The 11487-nt window shown below is 38.3% G+C and overlaps 1 protein-coding gene across 10 annotated transcripts in view; it reads right to left on the reverse strand.

The window, feature by feature from the left end:
* Positions 1 to 6986, reverse strand: part of BLTP1 (bridge-like lipid transfer protein family member 1) — a 220428-nt gene extending 213442 nt beyond the window's left edge. For 6 of the 10 annotated variants that reach the window (XM_040474633.1, XM_040474632.1, XM_040474634.1 and 3 more), the window contains exons 1-2: positions 6747 to 6984; positions 5217 to 5301 (exon numbers count right to left, since the gene is read on the reverse strand). The gene's annotated coding sequence lies outside the window, so the exon portion shown is untranslated. Of the gene's footprint in view, positions 1 to 4851; positions 4911 to 5216; positions 5302 to 6746 lie in introns of all 10 variants that reach the window. The other 4 variants (XM_040474631.1, XM_040474644.1, XM_040474646.1 and 1 more) reach the window with 4 other exon arrangements.
* Positions 6987 to 11487: the final 4501 nt, after the last annotated feature.

An 11487-nucleotide genomic window follows, 5' to 3' on the forward strand; every position in this document is an offset into this window, starting at 1 on the left:
TGATTGAAATGTATTTCATTCCTTACAATATATGAGAAAAATACATATATTTAACTAAATAACAGAATTTTATAACCAAAAAAATTAGTTGGCACAAATAACAATCAAGAAATTAAGTTAATATGAATAACATAGTTCTACAAATAACAGTGAGTATGATATGATTCTTAGAAGCAGATCAAGTACCAAAATACACTAGTTACCAGGCAACTATTGCTAAAGAAATATTCAGATATGGTGAGTGACAATTCAAACACTAAAAATCTGCAAACTAAACATACTTGTTAATAACGTAATCTATGCTACAAAAACTGTTCTTTATGTTATATATGAAAGAATTTTTAACATCTCAGAAATCATATCATTCAACAAAAATGTTGCACTTTAGCACACCTCACTGCTATAGACAGAAATTTATGCTGGTTTACCTAAATACTTATTAAAAGCAAAACAAATCTCTTAAAAATCTGTAGAAAACATATCTATTAATAGGGTAAAAAGAACAGACTTCAAACTCTCCGAACCTAGAAGAAACCATGATTCTTAAATACAATCCACTTTTAATAATCCACCAGAACTAATTTCTACCTTCAACATATTCCTTGATATGGTCAGCAATGCAAAGAGCTCAATAGTAACTGCCAAGTGAAAGATGTAATCCTCCTACTTTTACTTCCCATTCACTGGTTGTGGGGTTTTGTCTTCATTTTGTACTGACTAGTGAACACATTCTGCAAGTTTCCTTTCTTTTTTTTTTTTTTTTTAAGTGTTTATTTATTTTTTGGGAGAAAGAGAAAGCACAAGCAGGAGGGGCAGAGAAAAAGACAGAAGGAAGACAGAGGGAAACAGAATCCAAAGCAGGCTCCAAGCTCTGAGCTGACAGCAGCAAGTCCGATGCAGGGCTTGAACTCATGAACCCTGAGATCATGACCTGAGCAGAAGTCGAATACTCCAACTGAGCCACCCTGGTGACCCTCCTTCAATTCTTTAGATCAAGAATTCAATATATCAACTTTGATTTAGATTAAAAATACACCAGAAGGCATAACACTAAAAAGCACCAGCAAAATAAAATTCTAGAAGATTTTTGTAATAAATCTATTTCCATTTTCCTATCTGGCTCTTAAGGTTCTATCTTCTACCTTATGTCACTTCAGTCAGAAACCCTCTCAAATACATGTTCAAACTATTCACCCAACCAAAAAGGGTCTTTGGATGTGGGGAGAGGGAGAAACTTGTCACATGTGTTTACCAACACTCTCCTCACATCAAGTTCAAAGAAAACGTTTTCTTATTAGTATGTTGCTACCCTAAGAGCCCACAAGATTCATTTAACAGCCAATTCCTGTGAGCTGACGATATTGCTACAACTGAAACTGAACTTTCATGTAAGTAAAACAACAACAAAGAAGTCTGCTTTGGGGAAGTTTTATGTGGATATGACCCATACAGTACTACTGGTGATATGAGACACAGCATTTTAAATGGATATGAATAGAAATATACTTTACGTATACATAAAAAGTGACCAAGTACAAACAGATCAATAATCTAAAATTCAGACTTTAAACATTTGGTCAATGTTCTCTTACCCTTTGAAACATTCATTCCATGGTATTAATTCACCATTAAAATGATAAAAATATAGCTATCATAACAATGGCTACAACACTTATTCAAGGTTTGCTGTGTGCTAGACACAGTGCTAAACACTTTATGTGCATTTACTCATCTAATTGTCACAAATAACTACTCATTAACAATTCCCCATTTTAAAGACGAGAAAACTATGGCACTGAGAAGCTAAGCACAAACACAGCTAAGGCCCCAGTAATTATCTCTTAGTTCTAAGTTTCGTTATATGAAAAATGAGATCCTTCCTCCCAACTCTACATTTAGAAGCTAATATGAATGCTACCAAAATTCAAATTTTGGTATAAAAAATTCATATTTTGCCCACTATGGCATTTTTTTTTTTTAACCTAAAATGATTCTCTATTAAGTCAAGGGTCAACAAGCACTTTTTTTTAAATAACCCTGAGTGGTAACACAAGTTGTACAGCCTGATTAGCAGCAAAAAAGGCCAAATTATAAAGCGAACCAAATCTAACTTAACCACCTCCCACTCCTCTAGAACCTCTCTCTCACCTGATCATAAAGGCTATTATTCACTGACTTTTAAAGAGCTTTTTTGCCCCTAAAGAACTTGACAATTGATAAAATGTATGGTAGTTTTAAAATGTCCAAAAACTCTTTAACATTCCTCCCTTCAAGAGGTAGAACTTAATTCTCCTCTCAGGTGTGGGCCGGACTTAGTGATACAGCTGTAAAAGAGTATGTCAGGAGCAATGGTGTGTAACTAAGTCAAAACTGGCATCACCGCTTCCTCCTTGTTCTCTCTTGGATCATCTGTTCCAGGGGAAGCCAGATGCCTTGTTAGGACATTTAAAAAGCCCTAGACAGATCGGCATGGTGAGGCTTTGAGGCCTCTAGCCAACAGACATGTATGTGTGCCATCATGGAAGCAAATCCTTCTGCCACAGTTGAGATGACTGAAGTTCCTGCCAAGATTTTGGCTGCAACCTCATGACAGACCCTAAACCAGAAGGACTGAGTTTAGGCGCTTCCAAATCCAGACCCACAGAAACTAAGATACTAAATATTTTAAACCACGAAGTTCAGGTATAATTTGTTACTCAGCAATAGATAACTAATACAAAGTATGTGAAAAGTAATTTTGCAAGATAACTACAAGTTATCTCTATTCTGATAGTTCATACCAGGCATGTTAAGCTAAACTAATGCACTCTACTCTCCTCCAATTTACCAAAAGATGAGGAATCAGCAATAACACACCAAGAAGATTACCAATCCCATGAATGAACCATTTCCTCTCTCTACTTTAAGTGAGAGTCTCCTGCATGGACTCTGTGGAGCAACCCCTACCCTGCCTCTACATATTCATCTGTATCCGTAATCATCACCATCTCCTTAACTCCTGTCTCAGAAGTCTATCTAAAGCACCCTTGACCTGCATCCTCATTTTCCATCCCTTCCAGCTTAGTCAGTGACCTTGCTTCACTAATTATTGTCCCTCTCTCCTCTATCTTCAAATTTTATTTTTGATGTTTTTTTATCCTCAGCAAATAAAGATTATAAATCATATCACTCATACCTTTAAAAAACAAAAACTCTCAAACTCATATATCTAGCGATCCCCTCTCTATTCAATTTAGAATCAAACTTTCTGAAATAGGTAAATGACAGTACCTATTTCAATTTCCTTATCTCTTACCAGTGTGAACTGGCTCCATCCATATAATCGCTCTTGCTCAGGTCAACAACTTTTTTTAATTTTTTTTTTTTTAACATTTATTTATTCTTGAAAGAGATTGAGAGAGAAAGAGAAAGAGAGAGAAAGAGAGAGAAAATATGAGCGGGGGAGGGGCAGAGGGAGAGAGGGACACATAATCTAAAGCAGGCTCCAGGCTCCGAGCTGTCAGCAGAGCCCGATGCAGAGATCATGACCTGAGCCAAAGTCAGATGCTTAACCAACTGAGCCACCCAGGTGCCCCAACAACTTCTTGACATGTCTGATAGATACTTTCTTTGTCCTCATTTTATCTGATATCTCAAAGGTGTTTAATACTCACTCCTTTTCTCCAAACTCAGTTCTTCCACTGACTTCTGTGATTCTCCTGCTTCCTTATCCATTCATTCATCTCCTTTGAGGTGTGTCTTCCTTCCAGGATAGGGATTTATTAGTCTTCCCTATCCGCATTTCTTTTCTTTTACTCTACATTTTTTCCCTGAGTGATCTCATCTAGTCACATTGCTTTTAACCATCATCTATAAGCTGAGACTCCAAATTTTATATCCCCAGCGGGGTCTTCTTAACTAAGATCTATATCCAGCTTCCTAATGACATTTCTTGGAAGTCACAGATGCCTCATAACAACAGCCCCACAACCATGTTCCCCAATCTATTGTTCTTCCTATACTGCCTCAGTAAATGGTCCCAGAATCCACTCAGTTTCTCAAGCCAGATATCAGATATCAGTTCCTTTATCCTTCAAATGTTTATTATACATTTATTATGTGCTTGCATATGACAGTAGCTAAAAATTACCCGGACTCGACTTTCTCTCAAGCCCAAAATCCTACTCAATACATCTCCTTTGCATCTGTCTAATCCATCTCCATCTTTAATTCCCATTTGCATCTCTGTACTTCTGGTTCTCATTTGCCACCTGAATTATTACAATGCCTCTTATGATCACCACTCTGCCAAACTCATCACCCTCCAACTCATCACCAGACTGTTGCCTGACCATGTCACTTTTATTCGTTATATATAAATTGCCTGAAATTTTCTCATATTAAAGAGTTAATTTTCTTAACCTCTCAAGAAATTTCTGAAATTCTATCATTATCTTTAACATGAAAAAAAATATGATGAAATGAAGTCTAGAAGAATCCTAGTATCCCACTGTACCTTAGAGTAGCACTAGTAGAGTACCTTCCTTTATTAAAATTATGAAAGATTTATTACAAATACAAACATTTACCACACGGGCAGTGCTGTTTTCTAGTCTTTTATATAAACCAAAAACATCTTTGCACATAGAAATAAAAAAATGTATGATATTTCACAAAAATATTACCTTCCAGGCAAAATTCACTACTCTAGTATTCTCAAGGGCCATGATGAACACTAATACTAAACGCCTGAAATATGGTACTCAATAAATATTGATGAAATGAATTAAATATTTCTTCATCGTGTTTAACTGTGTCTTCTACTAATCTCCATAGAACTCATAATATAAAATATACTTGACTTCAACATACCTAGTATCCTGTGAAGAACAAACCAAAGTCAACTAATTTTCTTCATTTATTTTTAAAGCCTTTTATAACATGGGCATGAGCAAGAAAAAGAAAAAAATGTTAACACTTGATAGAGAATTAACCCAAAGCTTCCCTTGGCTTTCTCCTCCCAATACACAAGCTAAGCACACAACTTAATTGTCAATCAGATATCAACAATTCAAAAGTGAGGTAAGATGAATGGCAGGTCATGTTATATACTGCCCCAACCTTCACTCTATGACCACTCAAGCAGCTTAAAACACAACTGAAGCAGAAAGTCAGATTTTGTCTATCTCAGCTTTAATTGGAAATTATTTTTTTAAAAACTTGGCCAAAATATTTACTCAATTTTTTTCCAGAGTCTGCAGTGTTGTTTTTCTTTCTCCTTGTCTTCAGAAGGCCCACCTGCAGCGTTTCATCTTAACAAACCTGAAAAGAACATTTTAACCAATTATAGAAGATAGTTCGGCTTTATCAACATTTGCACCATTTCAGAATAAATTATTTGATTGCATGAGTGTGAATGCACACACATAGAAAGTGTTTGTTACTCCAATATCACATTTCCTTCTTTAAAGTTTCCAGACAAGAAATACTTCTAAACTAGAATAAGACCACGGTTTCCAAATTACAGTGTTCTAAAGCTTTTAGAACAAGGTTCCAGAAGTCAAATCCTATGTTTAAAACATAAGTGTGGCCTTAAAAAAGTTGTCCTCTCAAACTGTTTGTTCTCTGCTGGCAGGAATGGTGCCTCAGTTTCCTTCCTATTCCAAGCACCTGGCACACTTTTTATCAAATGAAAATCACTTTGCAAACTGTTCAGATACTTGGGAGATGGTAAAGCATACTGATTATGGGACCTTAAACTGGCGTCAGATTACCTGGTTTAAATCACATCTCTACTTTGTACAAGCTGATTTTTAGGGCTGCACGGTTTAGTTCATCTATAAAATGAGAGTAATAACAGACCTAACGTGATAGGATCGTTATGATGATTAAATGAGATAACATGCACATAAAATATGTCTTTCTCAACAATTATGTAAAATGAATATTCTGGTTAATTCATCTATTTTCATATTAAATGTTTATGGTTAACTTAGAATAAATCAGCTTCAATGCCATACACAGGGTGAAAGCAGTAACATGAAACCAGTTGAAACGTACACGCTTGGGCAGTTACAAAAACATGATTTTCTTACAGAGGAAATTTACAAGAATTCTTTCCATTTAACAAGCGTCCCTGTCTACTGTCAAAACTAAGGTCAATGGGGGTGGGAGTTAGGTGTGGAGGAGGGGAGAAAACAATATACTCTGCAGAAGGAAAATCAACTTCCCTTCACCTTCCTTTGACCGTAAGATACTGTTTCCGCTGAAATGTACTCTTCAATAGTGTAGACTCAGCAAGCACCAACTCACAATACAACACACGTCCCGCCTGGATTGGGAAGGGGGAAGGTTCTAAGGCTCCACCGCCATCGGTCAGTAGACCCTACGTTAAGCAGTTCGGGGTCTGCCGCAGCCAAGGGCTCCCAGCAAGGCTAAAGCCGGAGCCTGCAGGTGCGCTTGTTCTTCCCGCCCGCGGAGTCCACACACCAAGTGGGCGCCGCCCACCCGTCTTATCACCATCCACCGAGGCCGCTCCGGCGTCGGCGCCCCCAACCATCGACTGTAATGGCTCTTCCAGGCCTTCCCATTGACCTTCTACACCCGGTCTACAGGTTCCCGGTGCTGCAGGTAAGAATAGCAAACTAGGAAACGAGTCGACGCCGCAACAGCGGCGAAGCCAAACCTCCAGACTCTGACCTGGCTGAGTTCCAGAGATAATGGCAAACTGCTCACCCAACCCTGCCCAGTCCGACCCGTCCCCTCACCTGGGCGAGAGCCGGGGCGGCCTGGAACCGCACCGGCCTCTTCGAGGGACGCTAAAGGCCTCGGGCAGCGGCAGCAGCGCCGAGCCGGCCCGGGCCGGCGAAGCTCTGCCCGCGCCCACACCCTCTAGCCCCGCTACCCCGGCCAGCTGCTTTAGGTCCGGCCGGGGGCCCCTAGCCACTGACACAGAGAGGGGCGGAGAAGGATGGGAGGGGTCCCAGCTAGAGCCAGGCGTCGCTGCGGCTGCGGCTGCGTCAACTGGTAGCGTCAGACGTCACGGCGCCGGCACGCCACCCAGGCCCCAACCAGGAATCTGCAGCGCCCCACCCCTTTTCTCTCCTCCTGTTTCCCTGTCCCCGCACTGTGGGTGGAGCCTGGGCCGCTTGGCGGAGGTCCCGGGCGGGTTTGGAAAAATCGCTTGCTACTTAGCCACGGGAGCGGTCAATGAATGGCCTTCCTGAGGCTAGGAGACCGAGAAGCGCGGATAAGACCAGGACGTTAACAAAAAGGACAATCAAACCGGTGCTATGAAGTGAAATGAATCCTCTCGGAATAGAGAATAATATTTTTATGACCTTATCAATATAAGGTGCTTGATTGTATGAAATGAAACTACATTGACTCAATTGAGTCTGTTATTATATTAATGAAAAGTGGTTTGATGCTCACCATTTTTAAACAGACTCTTAATATTATTTAGCGGGTGAACCAAGGCAAATGACTTTCTGGAGTTGGAGAATTATCTCAGATATATTGCACACTTCTTATGTACGAATTGTGATAAGAAGAGGAAAGTGGAAAGCTGTCTTAGCTCTATGGAAGCTTTCTGAGTGCTTGGGACAGATGTGGAATATGCACATAGGACAACTAGAAGTGCGCACAGTGATACGCTAGCAATAGCAAACAATGTTAAGCATGGGCCAGGCGCTGTTCTAAGATTTTATATTTATTGATTCATTTAACCCTCCCCAAACCCTGCAAGGTAAATACTCATTATCCCTTCTATCCTCATTTCACAAATTAAAAACTAAGGTACAGAAAGGTTAAATAACTTGCCAAACTGTACCATAAATATGAAGGTATGAAGAGATTAAATAGCTTGGAAAGCGAGGTTTTCAACCCAAGCAGTGTGGCTCCAAAGTTCATGCTAGTAAGCATTACTGTATACTTTATACTGCCTCAAGTTCTAAATGTCTAAAACTCTAGTTGTGACTTCCTGCCTGAGCTGAAGCACCATATCTCCTAAGGTTTTCAAGTGGGAGTTTCACTCTTACCTGAAAAGGAACAGATGTGAAACCAAATATAAAATAAAGCCAGAAAAGGTTAAACATGTGAGATACCATATTGCATATAAGATACTTTTATTGCATGTAAGGAAATAGAGGCCCTGGCAGAAATGATTTAAAAGGCTGGATAGAAGCCAAGAAGAGAAAAACATATACCTATCTTAGTTGCTTCCACCTGCTACCACGACACTCCTACCACCCTTATTTGAATTACCTCTTTAGAGTTTATTTCTCCTCTTCTACAAAGACATTAATTTCAACAGTCTTTCAAAGTCTGTAAGAATCCCAATCATTCTCAAGCTTTGTTCTCTAATAAGGCACCAGGAACCCCACATGAATTAAAATTTGTCACAGCCAAACTACTTACTTTGCCCAAGAGCGAAACTGTCCCAGTACAAATTCTCTGGACTAGAAATTACCTAGATGTGGTTCAGTTTCAAAAAGTGAACTAAATTGCCCTGAAGCTAAGAGGGAAGAGGGGAAAGAAATGGAGATTGAACAGAATAAATCTCTAATGGTGTAGTTTCAGGCACAATGGAAGGATTATTTAAGGATGAGAGGGATTACCTTCAAAACAATCCACAGGTGTAGCCAGCCACCAAATTATCCAAATTTAGTTGCTTTCTATTTACGTTGATATTTTCATCATGAAATGTTTTACAGTAGAGTAAAATAAAATGTGCTTCAAAAACTAAATATGTTAAGAAAATTTTAAAAAATTAACAATATGCTAAGTGCCAGGCACTTGGCCAATAATGCCTTATATGCACTATTTCATTTGATTTGCACGAGCCCATAATGTAAATACCACTTGTGGATAAGGAAGTTTAGAAAACTTAAATAACTTGTCCAAGGTCACACAAACTAGAAAGTGGAACCAAAGCTTGAACTCAGGTGAGTCTAACTCAAACACCTATTATCTTTCACTACCCTATATTAGATCCAAGTTAAAAAAAACTTATGAATTGTAGAACATCAACATACAATAATGTAAAACCACAACTACTTTACAGATAATTTTAAAACAGTGTTAAAGCAGCATGTTGTCTGTATTTTAACACATAAAGGAATTTACTGCCACCAAATTCAATATGTTAAAGTTGCTGGAATGTTTAATTCAGGTTTTTATTTCTCTATCATTTAAGAATTTCTTAAAACCACAATGTCTTCATGTATAAACTTGAGCTGTCAGTGCTCATATGTTTTAACCCAGCTATTCCACTTCTAGAAATGAATCATACAGATATCTTCACACATGACCAAAATGTACAAGCTATCCATTGCTACATCCTTCATAAAAATAAAAAGTTAACAACCTAAAAATGTTCAATTCTAGAAGACTAGTTGAAAAATTATGGAACATCCATAGGGTTGCAAAAAGAAATGTGGTAGCTATAAATGCACTGGTAGGAGATGATCTGCTGTGTATATTATAAAAAAGATGAAGAGCATGGGGTGCCTGGGTGGCTCAGTCGGTTAAGCGTCCAACTCTTGATTTCAGCTCAGGTCATGATCTCATGGTTCCTGCGTTACAGCCCCATGGGGGCTTTGAGCCTACAGCATAGAGCCTGCTTAGAATTCTCTCTCTCCCTTTCTCTCTGTCCCTCCCCCTTCCTCCCTCCCTCTCTCTCTGAAAATAAATAAACTTAAAAAAGGTGAATAGCAAAAAATATATATGTACCTATGAAAATTAATAAGTAAACAGCCCCAAAGCTGTAAATTATCTTATAAACACACTGCTCAAAGACTAAATTGGACAAGAGTTAAAATTTCTAGTCAATGGCACATAGTGGGAAGTAACATTTATATGCACGTATGTATATGTATTTTATATATATATGTTACTTTTAGTAACAGTTATATGCATGTATGTATATAACATATGCATATATGTGTGTATATATATATGTTACTTTTAGGCATAGGTTATATATGGAAAAATGCTGAAGAAACTGGTATAGACTATAATTGGAAAAGGAAAGGATAATTAACTGGGTATCCTGGCCCTGGATGAGTTTGTAGAAAGATTTCTATTTTACTGTGTATTTTTTATAATATCTGAATATTGTAATGTGTGCATGTGTTACCTACTCTAAAGTAAAATAAAATATTTTAGGGGTACCTGGGTGGCTCAATTGGGCAAGCATCTGACTCTTGACTTCGACTCAGGTCATGATCCCAGGGTCATGGGATTGAGCTCAGCATACTGAACATGCAATCCATTTAAAATTTTGTCTCGCCTTCTGCCCCCTCCCCTGCTTGCACACTCTCTGTAAAAATAAATAAATCAATAAAATCTCATTTTCTTTGGCTTTCCTATCAATTTTTACTTTCTTCCTCCAAACCCAAGATGAATTTGCATTTGTTACATTTATTAGTTTGCTAAGACTGCCATAACAAAATTTCCCAGACTGGTGGTTTAACCAACAGAAATTTTCCTTCTAACAATTCTGGAGACTGGAAGTCTGAGATCAAGGTACCAGCAGGGTTAGTGTCTCCTGAGACTTCTCCCCCTGGCTTGCAGAGAGCTGCCTTCTTGCTGTGTCCTCACATGTTCCTTTCTCTGTGCAAGCATGTGCCTGATGGCTCTCAGAGTGTCAAGGACACCAGTCACATTGCATCAGGGCCCACCCTAAGCTCATTTTAACTTAATTACCTCTATAAAGTCTGTATCTCCAAATATAGTCACATTCTGAGGTATTGGGGGGGTACGGGGTGGGGTAAGGCTTCAACATATGAATTTTGAGGGGACACACTTCAGCCCATAACATTTGAAAAACATGATCTTTTCTTAGAACTAGCCTCTTTTTCATTCTTCTACAGTTCCTTAAACTATACATTCCACATATCTTACTCTGGCTGCCCTTATTTTGTATTTCATTATCTTGTTCATTTATTCTTATTATTCTTTTTAAAATGGCATGAAGTTTCAAAATTTTGTTAAGTTATCATTTGATCTTGTGTGTGTTCCAGAAAAGTCTGAAAGGTGGAGATTGTTTTCCCTCATCTCTTACTATTGATCATACCCTCTCTTGGCTTGTGCTAGCCTAAGTGACAGCATCTTATCTCTCTAATAAACTCTTATTGCCTTTGTAGCTACAGTCTTTCTGCAATTCATTAATCGTTTATCACTGTATCTCAGTTCATCAGGTCATAATGTGGAAAAATTATTTCCAAGTCTTCTCTATTTTGATTTTTCATGTCTCTATTTTTTCCAATCCACTGAAGTCAAGAAATATTTAATATCTATATGCCAGACACTGGGCTAAGCCCTGGATGTACATACATAATCAAGGCATACATGGCCCCTGCCCTTGAGGAACTTACAGTCAGTGATAACGATCAAGAATAAACCAAAAGCTAAATTCTAATGTATAATTGCCTTCTAAAAATTCCTGGTTATATTTTTCTTCCTCTAACCCATATTAAGTTCAAATTCTTTTCATTGTATGTGATA

Source organism: Herpailurus yagouaroundi, unplaced genomic scaffold (assembly GCF_014898765.1).
Source record: "Herpailurus yagouaroundi ecotype Mexico unplaced genomic scaffold, PumYag 28, whole genome shotgun sequence".
NCBI classification, from domain to species: Eukaryota; Metazoa; Chordata; class Mammalia; order Carnivora; family Felidae; genus Herpailurus; species Herpailurus yagouaroundi.